Below are 12385 nucleotides of genomic sequence, written 5' to 3'. Positions count from 1 at the left end.
GGGGGGGAAAGCACTATGGTTGTGACTGCTGATGTGCGTATTGCGAGGACAATGGAGTACGGAGTAGTTTTTCACTTTTCGATCATTTAGTGCCATTGTGAGAGACAAGAGGGCCTCTCTAGATTGAGGTTTAGGACCTTTTCTCGTAGGAGAGGTACGAATTTGAAAAACTGCCAAGAGCTGACTTGATGTCACATTTAAACTTTTTATATCCTTTGTATCCCATCAGGGGTTACAAAGGGTTCGTGGTCATCTGTGTGCTACAGAGCTTATTCATATGCATGCTTTTATTTGGATCAAATTTAGTGTTTGTCGCTGTGCTTCAGCTCTCATGACAGATTTCTTATTTCTTATTATTTTATTTTAATAATTCACTCAAGATACTTAGATTTGAGCTGACCTTCTTCATGGAATTTGTTCTGGTGCATAAACAATAAAGGTCAAAACAATTCATAACCGGGGAAAATGTAGAGCGCAAGTGAATTAAAATCGCATCCGAAAGTACATTTTTCTGTGAGATGTGTTCAGATTTAGTTTGGAAGAAAAACGAGTCTTTCATGTTTTGACATTTTGCCAAACAATTCCATTCCCAAAGCAATATTTCTCCGGACGTGCATACTGATTTTTCAGAGAACATTTTTTTGTCTCACAAATCGGGGAAATCTGCGATTGGCAAATGTGAAGAAATGTGCACGAATGTGTTGGCTCGATAGAAATGGTTAAAATGCTGTCAAATAGACTCTATTGTTGTAATGAGAACCTGATAAACGGTCCACTGTCGTGATCGCTGTCCCTGAAAGGATTAAGAATGGTGAAAAGGCGTTTCATTTTTCATTGATGTGTTGGCCACAGTGTCTTACCGTCTGCTGCTACTTGCCAGTCGTTCCATCAACATTCATCTATGCGTCCACCCGTTTTCTGAAGCCGCTTCTCCTCACTCGGGTCGCGGGCGCGCCGGAGCCAAATTTACTTTCGCTCACAATTTGCCCATTGTAAGTTTTGCGGAATTATTTGTAAAGGCTCATAAACAATTTGGAGGATACCCGAAGGGATACGTTGCGGTCCGTTTTGAAATCCGCGTTACTCGTGAGTGTTGCCATTCTCTGTGTCTGGTTTGGCTCTGCGTCTATTTGCGGAGCGCGGTCTCTTCCGTGACAGTTAAATGTTAGAAAATGACAGTAAACGCAGGCAGGCAAGAGTTGACGAGTGTCTCTGGAGAAGCACAAACATGAGAGGAACGCATTCTGCGTGCTCTTGGCAAGACGGAAAGGGAGCTTCAAACCAGAAATGATTGAACTTGCGTACTGAAGACACAAACTTGGTTCTGCTTTCAACTCATCACTCCAAACAGGTCCATGCCTGAAGACCAAACGGTTGTTGTTGTTTTCTTTTTCATCTGCGCATGATGGGAGGTTTTCGTGGCGCTACCAAATCGTTTCTTTGAGACTTCACGCAGCGCCACTTGAGAAATCTGACGCAAATACTGCACTTAAATTCTCTCGAGTGGGCTTTCGGGTAGATGAGTGCTTTTGAGCGCGGACGAGTTGAATGGCCCCCGCGTCCTTCCACTCCACAGCCAGGCTCCTCTAGGACTTTTTGTGTGCCCCCTCTTACGTCTACCTCTTCACAGATGTTGTTGTTGGATTATAATGGTGGGGCCGGATGCTTTCAGCATGGAGCCAAGCGCCGTGGCCCGCTCTCACGGGGCCCATTTGTTAACGGCTATAGTTTTCCGCTTTTCCCACATGGTTCAAGTGTGTTCTTCCTCCAAGGTTTTGGAGCCGAAGCTTCTTGCTCAAGTACAGTTTTCTTCCTCACTTGATCAAACGGGTGGAATATCTCTCGATGAATGATTGGACTTCTGAGTATCTATTGTACTCGGGTGCAGGGCGGGGGGGGGGGGGGGGTTCATTGCCCCGCCGATCCCCCGCTCAATATCATGGAGGAGCCCGTACTGAGAGACGGAGTTCTGTACGGCAAACATAAGAACGCGGTCCAGAGTCTTCTGCTTGCGCCTGTCTTGTTGAAGCCAGGACGCTCTCGAAAATGAAAGGGGTGTGGGGGAGGTTTCTAATGCCAACACGTGCAAAGGACTGCTGCCAGGCTTTGGTCACAGTCTGCCAAACTCGCGTTTCCTCCTTTATCGCAATCTTTCTTTGGATGGCGAGGGGAGGGGGCTGCGAGGGGGGGGTAAACGAGGGGGACTGGCACCATGATGAAATGCAGAATAATAATCCCTTAATCACCTGAGAATTGCCAGTTGGAGGTTTTATCTGCAATGGATGTGAAAGCCTCCAGTGCCAAGTGATTACAGCATTTGATCTGGGTAATCATGTCTTCGCCGGCCTGCCTTTGGGCCCGAAGGCTGCGTAGCTCTAATCCACAGTGCATTCTCGTGGAATCGCATTACACAAAGACCACCGGGGTTCTCCTCGAGAGGGTTGGGAAAGGTGGGGGTGAAGGAAGAGGTTGTCATGGAAACAGCTTTTCCTTTCTCCATCCCCTACACACACACACACATATACACAGCCTCCTGGGGTAGATAAGCAAAGGGACAGGTTCTATGTTTACTTCCCATGAACCCTCCAATCCGAGCAGGCCCTGGTCCTGATAAGACCGGGCCCGTACAGCCAACGAACAACCACAGGCAGAAGATAAGCAACCCAGCCAACGCGAGCTGCCATCAGCTTCCAACTGGGAAGGAGAAGCCCGCGAAAACTCGGATTCATTTGGATTAGGTTGGATTGCTTTTGCCGCTCTGGTCATACTATTTTTTTCTTCAGGGGGGAGTAGGAGGGGGTGTACATTTGCACTTGATGTTGCACTTCACCCTGTAGAATCGCCTCGCACAATAACCGGATGCTGATCTGGATGCAACCTTGCATCAGCGATTCCCAACCAGGAGGTGTGAGAGATCATCAAAACGATCAGATTTCGTTGTATATGTTCAAAAATGATTTTGTAATTCCGAATGCTGTATATCTTTGTTCTTCTGTCTAGACTGTTGGTCGTCTTGTAAATAGTGACCCTGCAAAATTCAGTCTTTGTAAAATGTCAGTCTGAGACCAGACGGGAACTAAAAACTCTCTAAGGTGTGAGATGATCGTTTTCCAAGGGCCTTCCCAAAGTCCTCTGATGTAGAAGTCGCTGCAATGATCTGGCAAGCCATTGCGTACGCACCATGTTTCATCAAAACCATGATTTTGTCCCGAGCATTTTTTTTCTCGATAGACGTCACTTTGACACACCGATTGAGACCAATACGCGTGCGTGGATATTATGCACAGCATGCGAACATAATTGTTTGATTTGAATACACGTTCTTTGAAGAAGGCACGGTAGAAACATGACTAATTACACGGAAAAATGCGTTGCGCAGCTTCCGTGTCAGGAGCTGTTTATTTTTTATTTTTTGGCCTCATTTTGTGCCCGTGTTTATATTTGGCACTTTTGTTTGGATGAAAAACAATAACCTATTTACATTCAGTTCTCTCTTCTTTTTAATGCATTTGCGTCTCTTTCTGGAACATACCGTGAATGTTTAGTTTATTTTAGTTGGGTTAGATTTAAACTGAACACCTCCAGTGCCCAATTGCTATTTCACATTCAATTGTTTGACTGTCGACGTGTTTGCCCAGTCAGCAAAGGCATCTGGCCCGGATTTGGCATGAAGCTGGCACAGCTGTCCTTGAGTCGGCACTGGCATAATGCATGTGGGCCGAACACGGCCCAGGAGTGGCAAAGGAGGCACTGGCTTGACTCTGGCAAACCAGATGAGGGCCAGTTGTGGAGTGAAGTATTTGGGCCAGAAATCAGTTTACAAATCCGGCCCCTATCTGGCCAGCCAGTATTGAGCCACCCTTAAATACAGTTTCAGATTTATTTTTTCCAACACACAGCCTTGTTTTACAATTGCACACCGATGAATTCCATTCATCACACACACACACACACACACACACACACACACACACACACACACACACACACACAGGCGCGCTTGGTTCAATCAGGCCCGCAGGATAATGAAAATGAAAAAAATGCATAAAAGTCACAGAAGTAATATTTTTAATAAGGTTCAATTCATTGAGTATCCGCTAGGGGAACTGTTTTGATCAGAGAAGAAGACAACAGCAGCCTCAGTCCGTCACTGAGACAGACCCATGACAGCAGACGCTATCAATAGCACTCTCCTTAGTTTGTAAGGCGTAGGCAGGGATTACATTTAGATTTTATATGCACGTGTAAATGGTTTAAAACTTCCTTTCTTTATAAATCTTGTTTAATCATAAAGTGCATTACTATATTTTTCAATACCAATTACTTGTTAAATTTCAATCAGTGGGATCAGTTGCAATGCATATATGTGAATGATAAAAGTAAATTGCACATTTGTTGAAGGAAATGTAAGGTGCTTCATGAAATGTTTTGTAAAAGATACGTTCATTAAATTTCAACATTTTCCAAATGTTCTTGGGCTTCTTTATACATAACAAAGGATATGGATAAAGGATAAAGGATATATTTATAATATATAACAAAGGAAAGACATATTGTTTTGGTTGTTTATAGCAAAGTATGGGATCATTTTAATGGTCCGGCCTACTTGACATCTACCGAGGCCGTATGTGGCCCACCATGTGAAAGGAGTTTGACACCATGTATAGTAAGGGGTTTTAGCCCCAAAAAAACGACCATGAGTAAGGTGTTTTTAGCCGAAAAAAACGACCGTGTATAGAAAGGCGTTTTTCGCCGAAAAAAACGACCACATATAGTAAGGCGTTTTTAGCTGAAAAAAACAACCACGTACAGTAAGGCATTTTTCTACAAAAAAACGACCATGTATCGTAAAGTGTTTTTAGCCGAAAAAAACGACCGTGTATCGTAAGGTGTTTTTAGCCGGAAAAAACACCGCGCATAGTAAGGCGTTTTTAGCCGAAAAAAACGCCCATGCATAGTAGGGCGTTTTTAGCCAAAAAAAACGGCCATGTGTGTAAATTTCCCCATTGTGGGACAAATAAAGGATAGCTTATCTTATCTTAGTCGAAAAAACCCCCAACCATGTATAGTAGGGCGTTTTTAGCCGAAAAAAACTACCATATATAGTAAGGTGTTTTTAGCGGGAAACCCCCCGCCCCCACCATGTATAGTAGGCCGTTTTTCGATCAAAAAAAGACCATGTATAGTAAGGCGTTTTTAGATTTAAAAAACGACTTTGTATAGTCAGGCGTTTTCGACGAAAAAAACGACCATGTGTAGTAAGGCATTTTAGCCCCCAAAAAACGACCATGTATAGTAAGGAATTTTTGGACGAAGAAAAAAATGACCATGTATTGCAAGGCATTTTTAGCCCCAAAAAACGACCAGCGTCGAGGCTGCCCCACTTGCGTTCACACGGCAGTTTCTGCAGCGGAGCAAAACGACAGAAAACAAACGAGCTGTCGTGTTGGTTCTTTTTAAAACGTACTGTATATACACAACTCAAGCGACTACTGGACCGGTACGTCCTTCTCCTTCTCAGTTTCCGTGCCTTCTGCTCGAAAACGTAAATGAACGATGACTTCAATGACACTCAGAAAAGCAAACACTAATGCGCCAAACAGAAAATCAAGAGAGGAAATCACAAAATAAATTCTATGAGGGGCGGGGGGTTGTGAAACAAACACATTACGGAAGTCCGACGGAGCACGAAAGCAACGCATTCTCGCCATACGTACTCTTCACAAGCATTTGCTCTGGAGCAAATTTAACCCAGTTGCGTTCACACGTGCAAATTTACACCGGTGCTGCTTCGCAAACGAGCATTTGGTCCGGAGCAAATACCTCCCTGAGGTGGGTCAAATTTGGTCCGGTATAAGCTCTTTTCCGGGGCTACGCTGGAGCTAATTTGCACGTGTGAACGCTCTACTGGGGCAGCCCCGGCGCAGCACCGGACCAAATCTTGCCGTGTGAACAGCCCTAATGTATTGCAAGGCATTTTTAACCCCCCAAAAAAGACCATATATTGCAAGGCGCTTTTGGCCCCAAAAAACGACCATGTATAGTAAGGCATTTTTAGCCGAAAAAAGACCATGTATAATAAGGCATTTTTGGCCGAAAAAAGACCATGTATAATAAGGCATTTTTAGCCGAAAAAAAGACCATGTATATATAGTAAGGCGTTTTTAGCCGAAAAAAACCCGACCATGAATTATAGTAAGGGTTTTTTAGCCGAAAAAAAAAAAAACATGTATAGTAAGGCGTCTTTAGCCGGAAAAAAAAACGACCATGTATTATAGTAAGGCGTTTTTGGCCGAAAAAAGACGACCATGTATAGTAAGGCGTTTTTAGCCCCCCAAAAACGACCATGTATAGTAAGGCGTTTTTGGCCCAAAAAAAACGACTATGTATAGTAATGAATTTTTAGCCGAAAAAAACGACCATGTATAGTAAGGCATTTTTGGCCGAAAAAAGACCATGTATATATAGTAAGGCGTTTTTAGCCGAAAAAAAACCCGACCATGAATTATAATAAGGCTTTTTTAGCCGAAAAAAAACCCATGTATAGTAAGGCGTTTTTAGCCGGAAAAAAAACCCGACCATGTATTATAGTAAGGCGTTTTTGGCCGAAAAAAAACGACCATGTATAGTAAGGCGTTTTTAGCCCCCCAAAAACGACCATGTATATTAAGGCGTTTTTGGCCCAAAAAAATGACTATGTATAGTAAGGAATTTTTAGCCGAAAAAAACGACCATGTATAGTAAGGCATTTTTGGCCGAAAAAAGACCATGTATAATAAGGCATTTTTAGCCGAAAAAAGACCATGTATATATAGTAAGGCGTTTTTAGCCGAAAAAAAACGACCATGTATAGTAAGGCGTTTTTAGCCGGAAAAAAAAAACATGTATAGTAAGGTGTTTTAACATGAAAAAAACAAAACGACCATGTGTATAGTAAGGCGTAGACGAAAAAAAACCCACCATGTATTGTAAGGCGTTTTAACCCGAAAAAATAGACCATGTATACTAAGGCGTTTTAGCCGAATAAAACCGTCGTGAGACAGGTTAGTTTTACCCTACTGATAGTGTGTTGTCGCGATAGCAATCCTGCTCAGTACGAGTCGTTTTTTTTCGGGCTAAAACGCCTTATTATACATGCCTTATTATACATTGTCTGAAATGCAGCGATGGCTGTTTGAAAAGTGCTCTATAAATACTGTTGACTTGACTTGAAAAACGCCTTAATCGACACCGACGTTTTATTCGGCTAAAAACGCCGGGGTTAAAACACTTTAAAAGGTTAAAACGCATTACAATACATGGTGTTTTTTTTTCGTCTAAAAACGCCTTACTATACACACGGTCGTTTTTTGGGGGGTAAAACGCCTTACTATACATGGTCGTTTTTTTGGGCTAAAAACGCCTTACTATACATGGTTGTTTTTTTCGTGTTCAAACACCATGGGCGTTTTTTTCCCCCCGCTAAAGACGCCTTCTATACATGGTCGTTTTTTTTTCCGCAAAAAACACCTTACTATACATAGTCATTTTTTTCGTCAAAAAACGCCTGACTATATATGGTTGTTTTTTTTCCGATAAAAACGCTTTACTGTACATGGTAGTTTTTTCCTCGGTCAAAACGCCTTATTATACATGGTCGTTTTTTTCAGCGAAAAACGCCGAACTATACATTGGCGTGTTTTCGCCTAAAAACGCACCCTTTATGAATGTTGAAAAGGTGTTATGCTTACCCTTCGGTAGCTCAGCTGGTAGAGTGGAGGACTGTCGTGGCGCATGCAGACATCCTTAGGTCGCTGGTTCAAATCTGGCTTGAAGGATTGATGACACAGAGGCGAAAAATGCCTTAATATACATGGTCACTTTTTTCGTCTGAAAATTTCATCTAAAAACGCCTTAATCGCTATCAGGTCGTTTGCAAGTCATTTAGCACCATGCTCTCCACAAACATGCGGTGTGATAAACTGGAGAGGGGGCACCCATCATCCGGGCGCACCCCCAGTGTCGAACGGCGTTCCGCGCGGCCGGGGGGGCCGCTAACCTTCGCCAACCGGGGGCGGCGGCGCTACGGTATCGGCACATCTAGGCGGGATTCTGACTTAGAGGCGTTCAGTCATAATCCCGCAGATGGTAGCCTCGCACCATTGGCTCCTCAGCCAAGCACATACACGAAATGTCTGAACCTGCGGTTCCTCTCGTACTGAGCAGGATTGCTATCGCGACAACACACTATCAGTAGGGTAAAACTAACCTGTCTCACGACGGTTTTATTCGGCTAAAACGCCTTAGTATACATGGTCTATTTTTTCGGGTTAAAACGCCTTACAATACATGGTGGTTTTTTTTCGTCTACGCCTTACTATACACATGGTCGTTTTGTTTTTTTCATGTTAAAACACCTTACTATACATGGTCGTTTCTTTTCCCGCTAAAAACGGCTTACTATACATGTTTTTTTTTCAAAAGTTGTTTTTTTTTGTCGTTGTGTTTTAAAAACAATTTACTATACATGGTACAAACGCCTTACTATATACAATACAATACAATACATGCCGATTTATATAGCGCTTTCACAATAGCGGCAGCTGTAACAAAGCGCTTTACAAAACAGTTAACATAAAGTCAAATAATAAACACAACACAAAACATAAAACACGGACAGTCAAGCAGTTCTAACCACAGATTGGTTCACTTCTCCTGTCCCATGGAAATCCATTTCAATTCCAAGCGGCGACTCACGGTTCCAAATACGCGTCGGCGCTCTTCGCCAACGCTCCTTTCTCCTCACCCTCAACTTCAGCGGCCATCCATCCAGCCGCACCAACGCCGACTGTCCAACAGCGCTGACATAGCCACTGAACAAATCGGGGTTGTGAAAAATGCTTCCCATTACTGGCGCAAAAAACACAAGCGCCCCAGGTCTGTCCAGCACCGACAGTCAATGGCGCCGACATTCCTCCCGATCAAAATCTGTGCTGGTACAGGCGTGCTGCCGAGAAGGCGCAACCACCAAGCACAGATACTTCTCCTTTGACGAATGTCGTGGCCAAAAAGCGCTGAAAACAGTCCATATCAGGTCCACACAATGAAACAACAAACAACATGTGACAAAACAAAAGACAAAACAGCAAAAAAGAACAAAAAAGCAAGGCTCTTGAAGAGCACTTGCCGAAGGCTGCCTACTCGGGCACCATCTTGGGGGGGATAAATAAATAAATAAATAATAATAATAGGGCGGCCCGGTAGTTGTGGTTAGTGGTTAGCACGTCGGCTTCACAGTGCAGAGGTACCGGGTTCGATTCCAGCTCCGGCCTCCCTGTGTGGAGTTTGCATGTTCTCCCTGGGCCTGCGTGGGTTTTCTCCGGGTGCTCCGGTTTCCTCCCACATTCCAAAAATATGCATGGCAGGCTGATTGAACACTCTGAATTGTCCCTAGGTGTGAGTGTGAGTGCGAATGGTTGTTCGTCTCTGTGTGCCCTGCGATTGGCTGGCAACCGATTCAGGGTGTCCCCCGCCTACTGCCCGGAGACAGCTGGGATAGGCTCCAGCACCCCCTGCGACCCTAGTGAGGATCAAGCGGTTAGGAAGATGAATGAATGAATGAATGAATAATAATAATAATACATGGTCGTTTTTTTCGCAAAAAACACCTTACTATACTTAGTCATTTTTTTCATCTAAAAACACCTGACTGTACATGGTTGTTTTTTTTCCGATAAAAACGCTTTACTATACATAGTTGTTTTTTTCCGGTCAAACCGCCCCATTATTCATGGTCGTTTTTTTCGGGTTAAAAACACCTTACTGTACATGGTAGTTTTTTTTGTCGAAAAACAGCTCACTATACATGGTCGTTTTTCTCGGGTTAAAACGCCTTACTGTACATAGTCATTTTTTTCGTCTAAAAACGTTTTACTGTACATGGTCGTTTTTTTCAGCGAAAAACGCCGAACTATACATTGGTTTTTCGGCTAAAAACGCATCCTTTAAGAATGTTGAAACGGTCGTACGTTTACCCTTCGATAGCTCAGCTGGTAGAGCGGAGGACTGTAGTGGCACAAATAGACATCCTTAGGTCGCCGGTTCAAATCCGGCTCGAAGGATTGACGACAGAGAGGGGAAGTTCTCATTTTTACTCTTCTGCACTCACTTTATAAACCCTTTAAGCACTTCTAAAATGTGATACTTGTACCCTTCGATCCGGCTCGAAGGATAGATGACAGAGGCGAAAAATGCCTTACTATATACATGGTCGTTTTTTGGGGGGGCTAAAAACGCCTTATGATACATGGTCGGTTTTTTTCGTCAAAAATGGCCTTACTATACATAGTCATTTTTTTTGTCTAAAAATGCCTGACTATACATGGTTGTTTTTTTCCGATAAAAACGCCTTACTAAACATGGTCGTTTTATTCGGCTCAAAACGCCTTACTATAAATGGTCGGTTTTTTTCGTCTAAAAATTTCATCTAAAACGCCTTACTCGACACGGACGTTTTATTCGTCCAAAAAACGCCTTACTATACAAATGGTCGTTTTATTTGGCTAAAATGGTCATGGTCATTTTGTTCGGGTTAAAACGGCTTACTATATATATGTATATTTATTATATATATATATACATGGTCGTTTTTTTTTTGTCTAAAAACGCCTTACTAAACATGGTCGTTTTTTTCGGCTAAAAACGCCTTACAATGAATGGTCGTTTTTTTCGTTGAAAATCGCCTTCCTAAACATGGACAGAAAAATACCGTTCAAGAGTAAGCTGCATCCCAATTTGGACTTTGTGTTCACTGTTAAATAAAGAAAAGTGCATTTTTCCAGTGTATGCAGAGTTATGTGAGATTCACAAATTGTGACAATGAACATATTTTTATAACAGTCATTTTTGAGACTTTTTAAAAAATTGTGGGTCAAATATGGCTCATGAAAGATGTGGCTTAGTTGAGGTTGAATTCAGGCTGATATCAGGAACCTGTTCTGGCCCAGCGTCGGGCCGGAGTAGGGCCAGATATGGTTTTACAATGCGGCTCAGATCTGGGCCGAATGCGGCCCACATCATGGATGCCAGAAGTGGGCCACTGCAGGACTGACATTCATTGAGGTATGTGGGCCGAGTGTACATGCCGTGTCTGCCCCACATGCCAAGAGTATGTAAAAGGTTGTGGTTAAACTAACCTGCATGTAAGTCACTCCACAAATGACACCACCGGGGCAGTGACAAAACTGAAGTAAACAAGAACACATTTGGACTTTCAAAGAACATTTATCGTCCCTCTTCCCATAATGAGCCCGACCAACTGCCTGAATGACCGTCGACCAATAGCACCCACTCCAATCATTATGAAGTGCTTTAAGAAAGTGGTGCTGGCCCACATCCAGAGCGACACACTGGACCTTATGGAAAGCCATTTGAGCATTTATTCCACATCCCTGATATCAGACATGAGTTTGTTCCACTAGTTCGATCTTTTTCAGCACTGGTTCGACAATCAGCCACACTAGTGGGCACTTTGTCGAACTAGTTGCATACAAATTCTGACTAGTCATTCATTTTCGGCAACTAGTGCCACTTTTGTCCAACAATGTGGAATAAATGCTCAAATGACTTGCCATAGAACCACTGCAATACACCTACCAACATCCAGGTTTGGGGAATAACGGGACACATGTATCAGTGTTACATATTATACCCCCCATATGCCCCACCAAAAATGTAGCCGTAATTTGTGCCAGTTAAAGAAAAAAAATCATTTTGCAGGTATTTTTTTTAATATGGGTTATTTTACAGGATTGCCTTTTTAATACAAGGAGACGCCACCATCGAGTCTTCGCCCGCTCTCCAACAAGTTGGCCAAACAAGCGTTCACTGAGTTTTTAAGTACATAACCGGTCACAATGTATCTTAATGGCCTGCTGTTGCTGTCTCACATAAAGGTTTTTGTTGGCTAGACTTGAAATGAGACAGGTCACCGGATAGGAGTCATTTCACTGTGCTTTTCCAATTGACAGCACGGGGAGAAAAAAAAACAAGAATGCACAGAATACACGGATATTGTTCTTGTCAGCTAGCATCGCTTGGATACCTGTGAAGGCTTGGCTAGGAAAATAACCCATGATGCGTTTCAAAAGTGACTTGAGGGGAATAATGGTGACTGTTTTGTATCATAGTCACTGCTGGACAGATTCTTTTGGACGAACATTTACAGCGCAACATGTGAGCCGATAGCACCCGGACTGCTGGTTATCACGAAGGTGCGCTAAGAGCTGTCAAACTATCCCAACACCCGCAACTTGTAAGTAAATCCTACACTTCAATCCCATCACCAATCACCCACAGCTTTACTATTTAAATGACAGTGAGTGAACAGTGCCTGTGATTTATATGG

The 12385-nt window shown here is 43.1% G+C and overlaps 2 non-coding genes across 2 annotated transcripts; both read left to right on the top strand.

Annotated features, from left to right (window-relative positions):
* The first annotated feature begins 7730 nt into the window (after positions 1-7730).
* trnad-guc (transfer RNA aspartic acid (anticodon GUC)) lies at positions 7731-7817 on the top strand. Its single transcript is given in 2 exon segments — positions 7731-7767; positions 7782-7817. It is a non-coding gene; the product is annotated as a tRNA-Asp (tRNA).
* Positions 7818-10013: 2196 nt separating this feature from the next.
* trnay-gua (transfer RNA tyrosine (anticodon GUA)) lies at positions 10014-10100 on the top strand. Its single transcript is given in 2 exon segments — positions 10014-10050; positions 10065-10100. It is a non-coding gene; the product is annotated as a tRNA-Tyr (tRNA).
* Positions 10101-12385: the final 2285 nt, after the last annotated feature.

The sequence above is a fragment of the Hippocampus zosterae genome, chromosome 3, assembly GCF_025434085.1.
Source record: "Hippocampus zosterae strain Florida chromosome 3, ASM2543408v3, whole genome shotgun sequence".
Taxonomy (NCBI): Eukaryota; Metazoa; Chordata; class Actinopteri; order Syngnathiformes; family Syngnathidae; genus Hippocampus; species Hippocampus zosterae.
This window is presented reverse-complemented; position numbering and strand designations above follow the sequence as displayed.